We start from the raw sequence: 15,714 nt of genomic DNA, 5'->3' as shown, positions 1-15,714 counted from the left end.
CGGACGGTACTCGCTACTTTATGGAACAAATATGGATTCTACTATGCAGCCATCTAAGGGAACTTGTGTTGAGCGAAGCACACCAGCCTCGATATGCTGGTCATCTGGATTTGATGGAATATGTTAGGATCGGAGGATCTTGTACTCGTGACCGGGCATGAAGGCCCACCTAGCTATGTATGTGAATGATGTTTGACTTGTGGGAAAGTCAAGGAGAAGAATTAGCAACTAGAAACACACATATGGAAATGGGAACAGACTGCTATGGATTCTGTCACTAGCCTACTCACAACTCGAAATGGAAACTGGTGTCACCTGGGTGATCATTGATTGTCTCATGTAACCAGCATACTATCTTGCGATCAAGGAAACTGACGAGCCCTCGCAGCTGTGAATGTTCCGCTGAGAGAGGCGGCTTTTAGGCACGAGGTGCCAGCTCCTGTTACCTTTGATTTTGAGCTATACCTGATTTATGACCGGCAATACATAACACTCTTGGCTCACGTATAGACATGAGCATTTCATATCACTGTAGGACAACCGGATAGAGCAATGAACCATCCTGACACACGAAGACATGCTGCGAGCATGTGTGTGATTGACTTTAGTAAGCATTTGGAAGGACACTTATCTTTGGACATCCAGCCATTACCGTTTTAGTATGCATACAGCTCTGTGTGGGGCTTTTCATAGATGATAATATCAACCTTCTTGTTGGACTAATTACGGCCCAGGACTGTACTTGGGACTCTTAGAAAGGTTATTTGTATTGAGAGTCGTTTGGCGGCAACGCGTGACTGTCAGGAAAGCTGATAGGCTTAGGAAACACCGGGAATTCGCTATAGGCGAACGTGTCATAATCGAAAGTCTCACCCCGGGAGGGTGCGGTACGCTATAGAGAACGCGACAAGCTTAATCCACGCTACGACGGACCATTTAAAAATCCTGGAGCGAATCAGTAAAGTGGCTTACAAGCTCGAGTTACCTGCTGAGTTGGGTAACGTTCATGATGTCTTTCATGTTTCGCAATTGAAGAAGTGTCTGTCTGATGAGACACTGGTTGTGCCGTTTCAAGAGTTGCAGATTGACGACAAGTTGTAATTTGTTGAAAAACCTATAGAGATCATGGACCGGGAGGTCAAGGAGCGTAAACATAGCCGAACCCCGATTGTAAGAGTTCGTTGGAACTCAAGGCGTGAACCGTAGTTCACGTGGGAGCGCGAGGATCAGACGAAACTCAAGTATCCTCAACTTTTTTTTCTGATGATCAATATAATTCCGGTACTATTGGTGAATTTCGGGACGAAATTCCATTTCAAGTTGGGGATGATGTGGCACCTGAGAAAAATCCGCAACAATCTTGATTTATCACTTCACCCCTTTTGTGTTACTTGTCAAATTTCGGGACGAAATTTCTTTTAAGTTGGGGATGATGTGACAACCCGAACCCTTGAGGTTAGTAACGTCTAACCTTCTAATCTAGTTCCTTACTATTTCGCCTCGATGTGTTATACGTTCCGCATTTGTTATTAGTTCGTTTAGTGTGCATGACAACTTTTGGGCCATGTCAGCGACCTTCGTGATACACTTCACTCTGGTCCGGCCCGAACAAGCATGAGCCGAGCCCAAACTATCCTGAATGGAGTGCACACACACTTTAATCACCTTATAATCTACTTTAGCCCATTACATGTGTTAAACCCAAATCACAGGAGTGGTTTGACTATTCTCGGCCCATAGCAGTGGAAGTCTAATTCGAGCCCACACACCCCTATGTTAATTACGGCCATGCATGTTGTGGGTAAACAATCCCCTTTCCTTCACGTATTGCACAACCCTAGACCCCTTTAACCCAGCGACGACAACGCTACTCCTCTCGAAGATCTTCGTGAATTTCATCCAGTCTCTCGGTTAGTACATCATCAGTATCATTGTATTCGATTCTTAGGTTATATGTAATTGTATCGTTAACTGTTGTATTATCTGATTCGAATGAATGATCATTGGTTAGAGTTAATATATGGGGATCGATTTCATAAACGAAACTATTGTTCGTTGTTGTAAGAGATATGCCTGATCCATGAAACGTGCCTTGCTTGCTAACTGATGTTATTGAAACTATATGATTCTGAACGATAATTGACTGAGTTAAAAAGGTTGATCCGTTTTAGAGTTAGAACGTCTGGTACAATTTATTATTAACATGATTCACTTTCTTTGTTAAATCATAACAGTGTGCTAGTAACCGAATTGACTGTGATTAAAGCAAGTTCTGTGGTTAGTGATCGATCATGGGTAGGTGTTAGATGATTGGTATAATATGATTTAGGGTTTAGTCTATAGATGGATCGATGTGGATTGAATGAAGGTTGTTAATTGGTTAACATGGTAGGTTACGTGGGGAGTTGTAGCTAATCAGCTAGTTATAATTAATTGGCTGGAATAATGAAACAATAGGTGGCAAAGTTGACTTTGTGACTAGATCCTAATATCGATGACATAAGATTATTCATGAATGAAATATTAGTGATTGCATGTGTAGAATATACGATTATAAATGTTAGATAATACCATTTGAATGTGTTAAATATGATCTGATTTGTTAGGGTTCGATGCTAGATGTAACAGTTAAGTATGAGGTTGTGAATTGACAAGGATAGTGCATTGGCATGATTGAATATTTTGTGATAAATATTGCTGTGATCATCAGTGGTAGTCCGAATTCATATGATTTAGGGGTGTTATAACTGCTTGATTGTGTAAATGGGGAGGGGAGTAACTGATGGAAGGGAAAACGAAAAGGTTGACTTGTCAACCGCACACTTGAACCGCACACCAGCTAGACCACATGCATCGCGACTACAACATACTTGTAATGTATACTCAATTAAAGCATATCGCACACTCTTAATTCGCACAATATAGATATGTATGTTCACTTAAGGCACGAGGTAGATATAAACAATGCATGTCGCACACTTGATGCCCGGCCGCACACTACATTGGGTTGAACTAGGTCAATGGGCCGCATAATTTTATGATAAATAATAACGGACTGTTGGGTATTTATTGAAACATGAACCTGTAATGTGACCTAGTATGCGACCTGAATATATGCTATGTAACTATATGATGATAATGAGCTGGTATGTTGCTTGACTCACTGTTGTGACTTGTATAATGATATGTGTAATCTGCGTACGCTACAAGTGTAGTAGGTCTAGAGAATACGTGTTTTATGTGCATATGAAACTGACTGTTATTGGTAACCGCACTAGGGTTTGGTTGACCAACTTGGAACGGGTAATGTAACGTAATATACCGAGCACATCTAAGGTGAGTTCATTGCTCTTTTCTCAAGCATGGATCCCAGGGAAGGGATAACGGGTAACATTCCGAGGGGGAATGCATGTGTAATGGGATGTTGGTTATCGTACTCAGTTTTCTATCATTGTAAGACCACTACATCTACCGGGTCGTTGCTTGTAGGGCAACGGGGGTTATTAGTTGATAGCGCTATTAGGTTTGGCACCCTCACGACGTTCGAGGAGAACGGGCGTGAACTAATTACCTTAAAACATGACCAATGCTTTGATAGAGGCATTGGGGTTGGCAATCACATATCATATGGCCATTCGGTAATCGAGTAATAACAACATCGAAACATCAAACATCATAACAACAAACAACATATCGTCTTGTAAACTGTTTTACTCACATGATTGGTAACACAACTTGGTAAACGAACACAAACCTTGAACTCACCAGCGTAGTCTGACACACTTGTTTACATGCTTGTAGGTAATCATTGAAGGAACTTGGGAACTTGCCGTCTGATGCTGCTGGAGTGGTTGTGGTCATGATAAACAATTACATTGATTTGGTTTTGATACATTCACACACTTATACATTTATGCTTCCGCTCAATACTTTGGTTTTGGTTCAATCTACAAAAAATACACTTCTTTCAATTGAGTATTTCAATACATTATTACTTGTGTTTGATATGATTGGTGGCTCTTTGTTGGATCGTTGCACCTCCATTAGGGACATGCCCTAGGTGGTAGTTTGGGGGTGTGACAGTAGGGTTCCAGCGTGAACAACCTCCCAAGAGTGAACTGCGTGAACAGATCTGGACCTTTGATTTCCTTTTTAGATGTTAAGGGTAGGATTGTAATTATATAAAAAATTAGATTTAAATCATTATTTTAATATTTGAATTAAGTTACATCTTTCCTAATTTAAATTCATTATCCACATTATGTTTTATTTATTAATAAGATAATTATCAAAACAAACAACAAATAACCAAATTTCAATTTTAATTTTTATTTCAGATGTCATCACCAGAATTCAAATTTTGATTTTTAAGATCCACGTAACCTTCATATTTCAACGGTATACACATGTGTACTTGGATATAAATATAACAGTACACATGTGTACTCAGTATCGTACTGTGTAATTAGCTACATAATAAAAGATCATTATATACTGTGTGTAACAATAAAATCCTGCTTGTACGGTGTACACATGTGTTTACACATACAGTTGCACGAAATACACATGTGTACTCCTACGTGTGTCATACTTTATGTTATCTTAGGTTTTATGTGAACATGAGCATGTGATTGAATTTGAAAAAAAATGATCATTATATAAGGTGTACACATATGTACTGATATGGGTAGGTTTGTGAAACGCATAACGTACTCATTTGTCTGATTATACACATGGAAACAATTTTAAAATCAGGAAACTAGATTGTTTCCATAATATGCAACGGGATTTATGCAATCAATACAAAATGGAAATTACACATATAACCTTTTTGTATTTAATTAAATGGAAAAAATTAACCAAATATTTACCATCATGCCACTCACTTTAATCTCAAGATCATAAAAATCAAGGGCCCAGATCAGTTCACACAGTTCACTTTTGGGATTTTGTTCACGTTTGAACCTAATCCTATATATATATATATATATATATATATATATATATATATATATATATATATATATATATATATATATATATATATATATGGAAAAGATCAAATACAAACAATCTTAACCTAGGAAGTGTAGAAAATTGGGTTAACAATAAAAAAAAACTTTATTTTACTTTATTTAATATTTGTATTTAACGAGTTGACGTTACCCGCGCGTTGCAGCGGGATTCTGATGATGAAAGTCTTTAGTATCACCATGTGAGAGATGAAAAAATTCTATAGCTTTAGCGAAACAGTTTTTTTTTCATATTTTTATTCCTAGCCTACATTACCACACTAAATCATTTTATCAGGAAAGTGTGTGAAAAAAATGATATAATTATTAATATATATTTTATAAAACTTACATGATTATCCATACATACATGGTTATAAAGCCTTTTCCCTATTGATCGAAAACAATTTTACAAAATGAAAAATTCAAATTTTGTTTCTGTCAATTTCATCAACATATATCCATGCCACGACGAATTTAATGAAGATTAATGAAATGGGATAAGTAACTCTCATTTTATCTTTTTTTCAAAGATAAAAAAATAACAAAAGTTAAATAAAAGCAAAGAAATGCTTCTGTACATCGAAGTTACGTTTACGAAATGAAACCGGTTTGAATATATAAATAGCGAAGATGATATATAGAATTCCAATAAAATGGGTTTGTCAGTATTGACTCTTTAACGGTTAATATATATAGTGAATTTAGATGTACACATGTAACAATGCATTATAAAAATGGTTTTGGACCTTTTGAATTCATAGGACCGACGCACCGTTTTGGGCCTTATTTGGTACACCGCCTTATGTGTTACACCGCTTCGTCACACAAACCACAATTATTTTGTACATCACTTGCTTTATCACACCCCTTATGTTTTTTTCAATAACTTTTCTAACTGATGCAATGCTTAAACAAAGGTTATAACTCAAATGGATATATATAATTTAAATGTAGTTTGAAGGGGTGTGTTTTTTTTATAAGGGGTGTGATAAATTTAAAAATAGTTTAAAGGATTGTAACTTTTTAAAGGGTGTGATATATTTAAAAGTTGTGATTTTTTGTGACGGGTGTTATATATAAAAGTAGTGTGGTAACCCTTTATCCAAACCATTGTGTCTTTACCAAATCATTATGTCTTAATTTACTTTTTGTATGTATATATAATAATAATAATTAAGCAAAGGGGTATGTATGTGTGATTTTTTAAAAGTCGCAACTTTTCATTCTATTCGTATATATAAGAATAATAATTAAGCAAAGAGGTATGTTTATGTGATTTTTTTTTAAAAGTCGCAACTTTTCATTTTAGAGAGGCAACCGGCAACCCAAGTTGTTTTTGTAGGGTTATGTGTGGTTTTTTAAAAGTCGCAACTATTCATGATGCAACTCAAGTTACTTTTTGTAGGGTTATGTAATGTTATTATAAGATTATATTGTTAACTTACATAGATCATTAATTTGTAGTTTTCCTATTTAATAGCTTTTTTTAAACAACTAATTTCTTTAATCCCCCGTCGTCTGTGGGACTTGAACCCAATACCTTCCCCTTCCCAACCTAGGTGTTTTAAAGGCTCTGTCTTTGCCAATGGACCACCACCCCATTGGTTCCTATTTAATAGCTAATTACATTAAATTTGTAACTTATTTTCAAAATATATATCTTTTCAAATAATAATAATAATCATTTAGAGTGTAAAATAAATTAGAGTAAATTACTAGTTTTGACCTTTATGTTTGTACCAAATTGTAGGGGGGGGTGTCCTTTGCATTAAAATTTGCCACATTATGTTCTTTAGCCTTAACTCAGTTAGACTTTTTGGTTAAATCTGGTCATGTGCCTTGCACATGAGGGCATTCTTGTCATTTCACCTTCTCATGAGATATTTTGTAAAGAACTTTTATTAAGGGGCCATTTTTTACAAAACTAAAAAATAAAACAATATATAAACTGTAACGCTTCGTATTTTTGTACCTTTCTAATTGTAACAAGTCTCGTTGTACTTTCCATATTTAGACACTTGTACTCTCGCTGTATTCTATTTCGTATGAGTTGTAATCCGAGACTTGAAATCATAATGAAAAACGAATCTATTTTAATCATATTCATGTTATATTTGTATGCACTGTATGAACGATATTTGATACAAGGATACTTGATTCTTTATTTGATCGACCTTTGAAACACTGGAAACAATGGGACGCGGATCCTAATTCTCGAAACTCGAAAACTATTCGCACCGAAAGAATATCCTAATCCTATAAAAAAACGAGAATTTATTCTATATTCGGTTAGTTAACCAAATAAATTAATAATTTAAGTAAATAATTTTAAAGTTTTAAACATAAGTTAGGTAATTAATTAAATTAATTAATAAATTAAATTAGTATTTTAACTTTTATTTTTAATGTTTGATCATTACCGAGATTTAAAAAAAAAACATTTTAATGTTTGCTTCATAACAGTCGCTGACTTTTCGGGATTATAATCATTCCGCATTTCCGTTTTTTTTGTTCAAAACTGATCAAGAACTTAATCTATCTATAATCATGGCTTTAGACGTTACCGAAACATCTATATATAACTCCACAATTTTGTTACGATACAACCCTCACCATAACTCGACACCCTCTCATCTCTCTGTTACAATATCAAGTCGCCGGAACGTTCGAAACATCGTCGGAGCAAACTGAGTCGCCGGAGGAATCCTCACACCACTACAACACTTTTCGCACAACCTACGCAGTTGTCGGAGAAACTTAGACGTCGTCGGAGGTCTTGCAGGAACACCAAGCTCGCTGGAAAATGAAGAAGACGATCGGATCTTGCGGCCTCGTTCATCTCATTTTGGTATAATCTTTTAATATCAGTCGATTTCCTTTTATTAATGGGTCTTTAACAGTATGGTAACGAAAGCCAACAGTAACCAAATTGCGTGTTTTTATAACTTTCTTTTTGATTTTCATGTTATGTTGTTGCTGTTTAAACTAAAGAAGACGATCACAGTCGTCTTTTAAATAAAATAAAAGTTTGAGCAAATCAGATCTAGGGTTGTAGCTCAATTGGTTGAACTGTTGAATGACACACATGGGGCGCTGGTTCGAATCCCGGTAACCGCGAATTATACGCTGCATTTTTAGCATTTTAAAACCATTATATGAAACATCCTAACTTCTGTTTAACTGAATTTACGGGACATAATTTAACACAAAACACAAGATGGTCCAGTGGTGGTATGCATGTGTAAACAAAGCTAAGGTCGTGGGTTCGAACCTAGCTGTTTTTTTAACAAACCTCTAAATTTATAAATTATCAATTATAATTAAAAAAACAATAAAGTTTATATATACGAAATTATTAATTCGTAATCATAAATATTAGAAATTCTTGATCTATTTATGAACAACAACTAGATCGCTTACATGATATTTTAAATCCCTAGGATAACCATCACGTTCGCTCTCTTGGATTTTCCAATCTTACTCGTGCGTACTTACAAGAAATCGCAACGCAATCACAGTGAGTATACTCGATCCCATTTTTGTTTTAAACACTTTGGGTGCAACATGTATTCCTTATTCAAATTACACTTCACTTGAAACTATTTTTAACTCTATCCATGCCTTACATGAAACTACTTGATGCTTGTTAGACTTGTATGCTAATGTAAACTATTTGTGTCAATATATGCTTCATTAACTTTGCTAGCCCGCCTTAACAACTATAGCGCTATAGGGATAACGCACCGCCCACGAAACTTGGGGTATTGTTAAGTTAAACTATTTTACCTCCCGCGAAACTATTGGGATAGGCTATTTTAACGCGTTGGAAACTTGGGTTTGAACATATGGGTACACTTTTCGGCATACTGTTAAACTTGCAAATTGTGATTCATGTTGGATATGAGACTTGAAACTTTTTACACTATTATATTGTAAACAAACTTGTATACTCGCCAACATTTTTTTGTTGATATATTTTAATACATGTTACAGGTTGAAGGATGAGTTGATGCTATGAAGAAATCCAATTTAGGTGGACTTAGATACACACCTAGATTAATTTTGATTGCTAGATGTTATGTTATTTTTGAAACATATGTTGATTTTTATTTTGGATTCTTGTATGACAATTTAGACTTGATATGAAATGGAATTTAATTATTATTGTCACATAGTGTTATGATGTCTCTTGCAATCTATTTCGTCTCATCCCGATGTTTCCGTCATCAGTTGGGGTGTGACAGATTGGTATCAGAGCCATAACTATAGGGAATTAGGAAAAAGTAGGAATGCTTTCACCTAGTCTATAGTTTAGGAGCTTTCTCACTATGTGTTCTTTAAAACTATTTCCTTTCTATCTCATTTGCTTCACCCTACTCCCTTTGGTCTTTTAAACATACATGCCTTTCCTAAGGCTAACACAATACACACTTGGAGACTTGGAAGACACTCTTATAACACGAAACGACTCACCAAAATAGGGGTGATTCCCACATTTGGTGATGACTTTCACTCAGCTATACTCTGTATTTTGCACGAAATCTACCCTCAAGTTAGGAGTGATATCCAAACCTTGATGGAAATTTCCATTTCTTATTCTAGTGGACCCTTATCTTTTGATAAGAACCAACCACACTATGGTACGATGTTATCAAGTTAGAGGTGAAACTCGCATCTTGATAATTAGTCCCACTCCTCGATTTTCAATCTCGCCAAAGTTTTGATTCTCCCAATCGATTAAGGACGTGTAGTAATTGGAAGGACAAATATCGTTAGTCGCTTCTCGATGAGAGTATTTGTCTATTAGGCCAAAGCACGTTTCCTTAATTCGAAAAGGACTTCGACTTACTTTGGAATAGTCTTATGTTACGTTCCGTGACAATCCATGTTTTACGTTGAATCTCTTTTATGCTACCTCAATTTTAATGTGTTTTATATTTGAACGTTACTTTCATTTCAAGCTTGGAGACACGAATTGCACTATCCTCGCAATCTGAAACAATTAATGATATTCCCTCGTGAACAAACTAAATTTACGATGCTTTCATTATTACACTACGTGAAATTCATGATTATGCTATGTGATACAATTTGAATCTTATACTATGTGAACCAATTTGGACACTTTTATGCTATGTGATTCATTTCTTGAAAACAATTTTTCCTCAAACAAACATTATGATCAAAGTCTCATCCTTTTCTTTTCTTTTAAACTTCTAGATGGCATCTTCAAGCTCGTCTGAAAAGCCTAAGTCCAAGAAGAGTTCCCGCACTGGTTCCATCTCTAAGAAGGAACTCGTGGGCCTCATTGCTGAACAAATGGCCGACCAGATGGCCCGCGTTATACCTGATATAGTCAGCCGGATTCAAACCAGTGCAGATTCGCCCCATGGTTCTGTTAATTCCAAAGTGGACAAGCCCAAGACACCATTCCTCTTCAAGCAATTCATGGCTTGCAAACCCCTGGAATTTTCAGGCAAGGATGGTGCCACATCGTTGCTCAATTGGTTTGACGCTATGGAAATTTCGTTTCGTCAAAGTGGTTGCCCTGACAACTTACGCACTCAGAACGCTACTGGGGTGTTCCGCTCAAGGGCCCTGGACTGGTGGACCTCTGAGCGGGGCATAAGAGGAGAAGATGCAGCCCACGCCTTGCCATGGGATGAACTAAAGAAGATCATGAAGGAGGAATTTTGTCCTCCGCATGAGCTCAGGAAGTTGGAGCAAGAGTTTTGGTTTCTAAAACAAGTCGGCGATGATAACGATGGCTTAACCACCCGTTTCAAGCAACTTAGCATACTCTGTCCTAGCCAGGTCGATACACCTGAAAAAGCCATCAACAAATACATCCACTGCTGCCCTGACTCCTTCATGAACCTTATGGAAGCTGCTCTTCCAGCAACCATAGAAGAAACCTATCGTTTGGCCGCTCGCCTTAACAGCAACATTGTCCTTCGTAGGAATTCTGAAAAGACTTCCTCGAAGAACGCGCACCAAGCCACTGTTGAACCCCCCTCATCAACTAAAAAGAACCAGAACAGGAAGCGGAAGGCTTCTAGTCAGAATTGTGCGGTTGTTACTCCGCCTAATCCTGCTACACCTGCACCCAAACGAAAACCATACGATGGGATTCATCCCAAGTGTAACACTTGCAACCTTCACCATCCCACCAATGTCAATTGTCGCCATTGTACCATCTGCAACCGTTTTGGCCATAGCACCACCCATTGCAAAAACAACCCCAACAACGTCAGAGCCTGCTTCAAATGTGGTGACACAACTCATCTTCGTCCCCAATGCCCTCAGCTAAACCAAGGACAACAACAACAGCAAGCTCCTCGAGGACGAGCATTCAATATCAACGCTAAGCAGGCACAAAACGACAATGAAGTCGTCAATGGTACGTTCCTTGTTAATAATATTTATGCTTCGATATTATTTGACACTGGTGCGGACAAAAGCTTTGTGTCCGCTGAATTTGAATCCTTGCTAAATTGTGCACGCTCTAAACTACCTAAGTCATTCTCAGTCGAAGTTGCCAATGGAAAGTCTATCTCAGTCAATTCGGTTCTTTGTGATTGTCGTCTTACTCTTAACGAACACGTTTTCCCCATCGACCTTATACCCATGCAAATGGGTAGCTTTGATGTCATAGTAGGCATGGATTGGCTTCGTAAGAACCATGCTGAAATCGCTTGTCATGAGAAGTATGTTCGTTTGCCTCTTCCATCTGGTGATACTTTACACGTTTATGGAGACCGACCTTTTAGAGGACTAAAGTTGATGTCATGCACCCAAGCGAATAGATACTTACGTAAACAATACCTTGCCTTTTTAGCCCACGTAGTGGAAGAAAAGGGCAAGGGAAAGAGCGTAAGTGATGTTCCGGTGGTGTGTGATTTCCCTGACGTCTTTCCTGAAGATTTACCGGGTCCCCCTCCATCTCGGTCAGTTGATTTTCGTATTGATCTTGTACCTGGTGCGACTCCTATTGCTAGAGCTCCCTATCGTCTTGCACCTTCCGAGATGCAAGAATTGTCAAGTCAACTTCAAGAACTCCTCGATAAGGGTTTCATACGACCAAGTACCTCACCTTGGGGTGCTCCTGTACTTTTCGTCAAAAAGAAGTATGGCTCGTTTCGCATGTGCATAGACTATCGCGAGCTTAACAAACTCACAGTTAAAAATCGTTATCCTCTTCCTCGCATCGACAATCTCTTTGATCAACTTCAAGGCGCAACTTGTTTCTCTAAGATCGATCTTCGATCTGGTTATCATCAGCTTCGTGTTCTCGAAGAGGACATTCCTAAAACCGCTTTTCGCACTCGCTATGGACACTACGAGTTCGTGGTTATGCCTTTGGCTTGACCAACGCACCAGCTGTGTTCATGGATCTAATGAATCGTGTTTGTAAACCATACTTGGATCGTTTCGTAATCGTTTTCATCGATGACATTCTTATTTATTCAAAAACGCAAGCTGATCATGAACGTCATTTACGCCTCATACTCGAACTTTTGCGTGGTGAACGCCTATACGCAAAGTTTTCCAAGTGCGAATTCTGGATCAAAGAAGTCCAATTACTGGGTCACGTCGTTAGTGAGAAAGGAATTCATGTCGACCCTGCCAAAATCGAAGCTGTGAAGAATTGGATCGCGCCTAAATCCCCATCTGAGATTCGCTCTTTCCTAGGATTGGCGGGTTACTATTGCCGATTCATCTTGAACTTTTCAAAAATCGCCGTTCCCCTCACCATGTTAACCCAAAAAGAGAAACCTTTTGTTTGGGGTCCTGAACAAGAGGAATCCTTTCAAACTCTCAAGGACTTGCTTTGCAATGCTCCTGTTCTAGCTCTCCCTGATGGGAACGATGACTTCGTGGTATATTGCGATGCCTCAAACCGTGGTCTTGGTTGTGTTCTCATGCAACGAGACAAGGTCATCGCTTATGCTTCTCGCCAACTCAAAATACATGAGAAAAACTATACTACCCATGATCTCGAGCTTGGCGCAGTTGTTTTTGCGTTAAAGATTTGGCGACACTACCTATATGGTACCAAGTGCGTGGTTTTCACTGACCACAAGAGTCTACAACACATCTTTAACCAAAAGGAACTAAACATGCGTCAGCGTCGTTGGGTGGAATTGCTTAACGACTACGACTGCGAAATTCGCTACCATCCTGGCTAAGCGAATGTAGTAGCCGATGCACTTAGTCGTAAGACTCATGTTAGTAGCATTCGTTGTTTTAAAATCACTAGTGATCTTCACACTTGCATTCGTGAAGCTCAATTTTCGTCCGCCAACGAAGGGAGCCTAATTGTTGAAATACGAGGTGCTTCTATAGATCAACTCATAACCAAATCAGATGGACTTCAATACTACCTTGATCGCATCTGGGTGCCAGATCGCGACAATCTTCGTGAACTCATCATGAACGAGGCACACAAATCCAAGTACTCGATTCATCCTGGTGCTGATAAGATGTACCACGATCTTCGTACATCATATTGGTGGCCTGGTATGAAGAAGGACATCGCCTCTTATGTGTCTAAGTGCCTCACTTGTTCGAAAGTCAAAGCTGAGCATCAGCGTCCTTCTGGTCTACTTGAACAGCCCGAAATCCCCGTTTGGAAGTGGGATAGCATTGCGATGGACTTCATAACCAAACTTCCTAGAACATCTTCTGGTCATGATAGCATTTGGGTAATCATTGACCGTCTGACTAAATCAGCTCACTTTCTTCCTATTCGTGAAGATTTCAAGGTTGAGAAACTGGCTCGAGTCTATACTGATGAAATCATCTGCCGTCATGGTATTCCTTTGGACATCATCTCTGACCGCGATGGTCGTTTCACTTCGCGTCTTTGGCAAACTTTCCAGTCCGCTATGGGTTCACATTTGAATCTCAGTACGGCCTTTCATCCTCAAACGGATGGACAGACTGAACGTACTATCCAAACCCTAGAGGACATGCTCCGTTCTTGTGTCATCGACTTTGGTGGTAGTTGGGATGCGCATTTACCATTGATCGAGTTCTCGTACAACAACATCTATCACTCCAGTATTCAAATGGCTCCGTTCGAAGCTTTGTATGGACGCAAGTACCGATCTCCCATCAGCTGGCATGAGATTGGTGACAAACAATTTACTGGCCCTGAACTTATACAAGAAACGACAGATAAGATCCTTCAAATCCGTGACAACTTACTCAAGGCTAGAAGTCGACAAAAGAGCTATGCCGACAAGAGACGTAAGCCTTTGGAATTCAATGTTGGAGATCATGTGTTACTCAAAGTATCTCCTTGGAAGGGAGTCGTTCGTTTTGGTAAGAAGGGTAAACTTGCCCCTCGCTATGTTGGTCCTTTCAAGATACTCGAGAGGATTGGCAAGGTTGCTTATCGACTCGACTTACCTCAAGAACTTAGCAACGTGCATCCAACTTTTCACGTCTCGAACCTCAAGAAGTGTTTAGCTGAAGAGGGACTTCACGTTCCTATGGATGACTTGCAAATAAACGACACTCTTCATTTTGTGGAGAAACCGGTCGAAATTATGGATCGAGAAACCAAGCAGCTTAGGCGCAGCAAAATTCCCATAGTCAAGGTTCGTTGGGAAGGAAAACGTGGTGCCGAATTCACTTGGGAACTCAAGAGCGACATGAAGACCAAGTATCCACAACTCTTCGTTCAGCCTTCCTCTTAAAGATTTAGAGGACGAAATCTCTTAAAGTAGGGGAGACTGTAACGCTTCGTATTTTTGTACCTTTCTAATTGTAACAAGTCTCGTTGTACTTTCCATATTTAGACACTTGTACTCTCGCTGTATTCTATTTCGTATCAGTTGTAATCCGAGACTTGAAATCATAATGAAAAACGAATCTATTTTAATCATATTCATGTTATATTTGTATGCACTGTATGAACGATATTTGATACAATGATACTTGATTCTTTATTTGATCGACCTTTGAAACACATGAAACAATGGGACGCGGATCCTAATTCTCGAAACTCGGAAACTATTCGCACCGTAAGAATATCCTAATCCTATAAAAAAAACGAGAATTTATTCTATATTCGGTTAGTTAACCAAATAAATTAATAATTTAAGTAAATAATTTTAAAGTTTTAAACATAAGTTAGGTAATTAATTAAATTAATTAATAAATTAAATTAGTATTTTAACTTTTATTTTTAATGTTTGATCATTACCGAGATTTAAAAAAAAACATTTTAATGTTTGCTTCATAATAGTCACTGACTTTTCGGGATTATAATCATTCCGCATTTCCATTTTTTTTGTTCAAAACTGATCAAGAACTTAATCTATCTATAATCATGGCTTTAGACGTTACCGAAACATCTATATATAACTCCACAATTTTGTTACGATACAACCCTCACCATAACTCGACACCCTCTCATCTCTCTGTTACAATATCAAGTCGCCGGAACGTTCGAAACATCGTCGGAGCAAACTTGTCGCCGGAGGAATCCTCACACCACTACAACACTTTTCGCACAACCTACATAGTTGTCGGAGAAACTTAGACGTCATCGGAGGTCTTGCCGGAACACCAAGCTCACCGGAAAACGAAGAAGACGATCGGATCTTGCGGCCTCGTTCATCTCATTTTGGTATAATCTTTTAATCTCAGTCGATTTCCTTTTATTAATGGGTCTTTAACAGTATGGTAA

This window comes from Helianthus annuus, chromosome 1 (genome assembly GCF_002127325.2).
Source record: "Helianthus annuus cultivar XRQ/B chromosome 1, HanXRQr2.0-SUNRISE, whole genome shotgun sequence".
Taxonomy (NCBI): domain Eukaryota; kingdom Viridiplantae; phylum Streptophyta; class Magnoliopsida; order Asterales; family Asteraceae; genus Helianthus; species Helianthus annuus.
The sequence above is the reverse complement of the archived record's forward strand: the minus strand, read 5'-3'. Positions refer to the sequence as shown.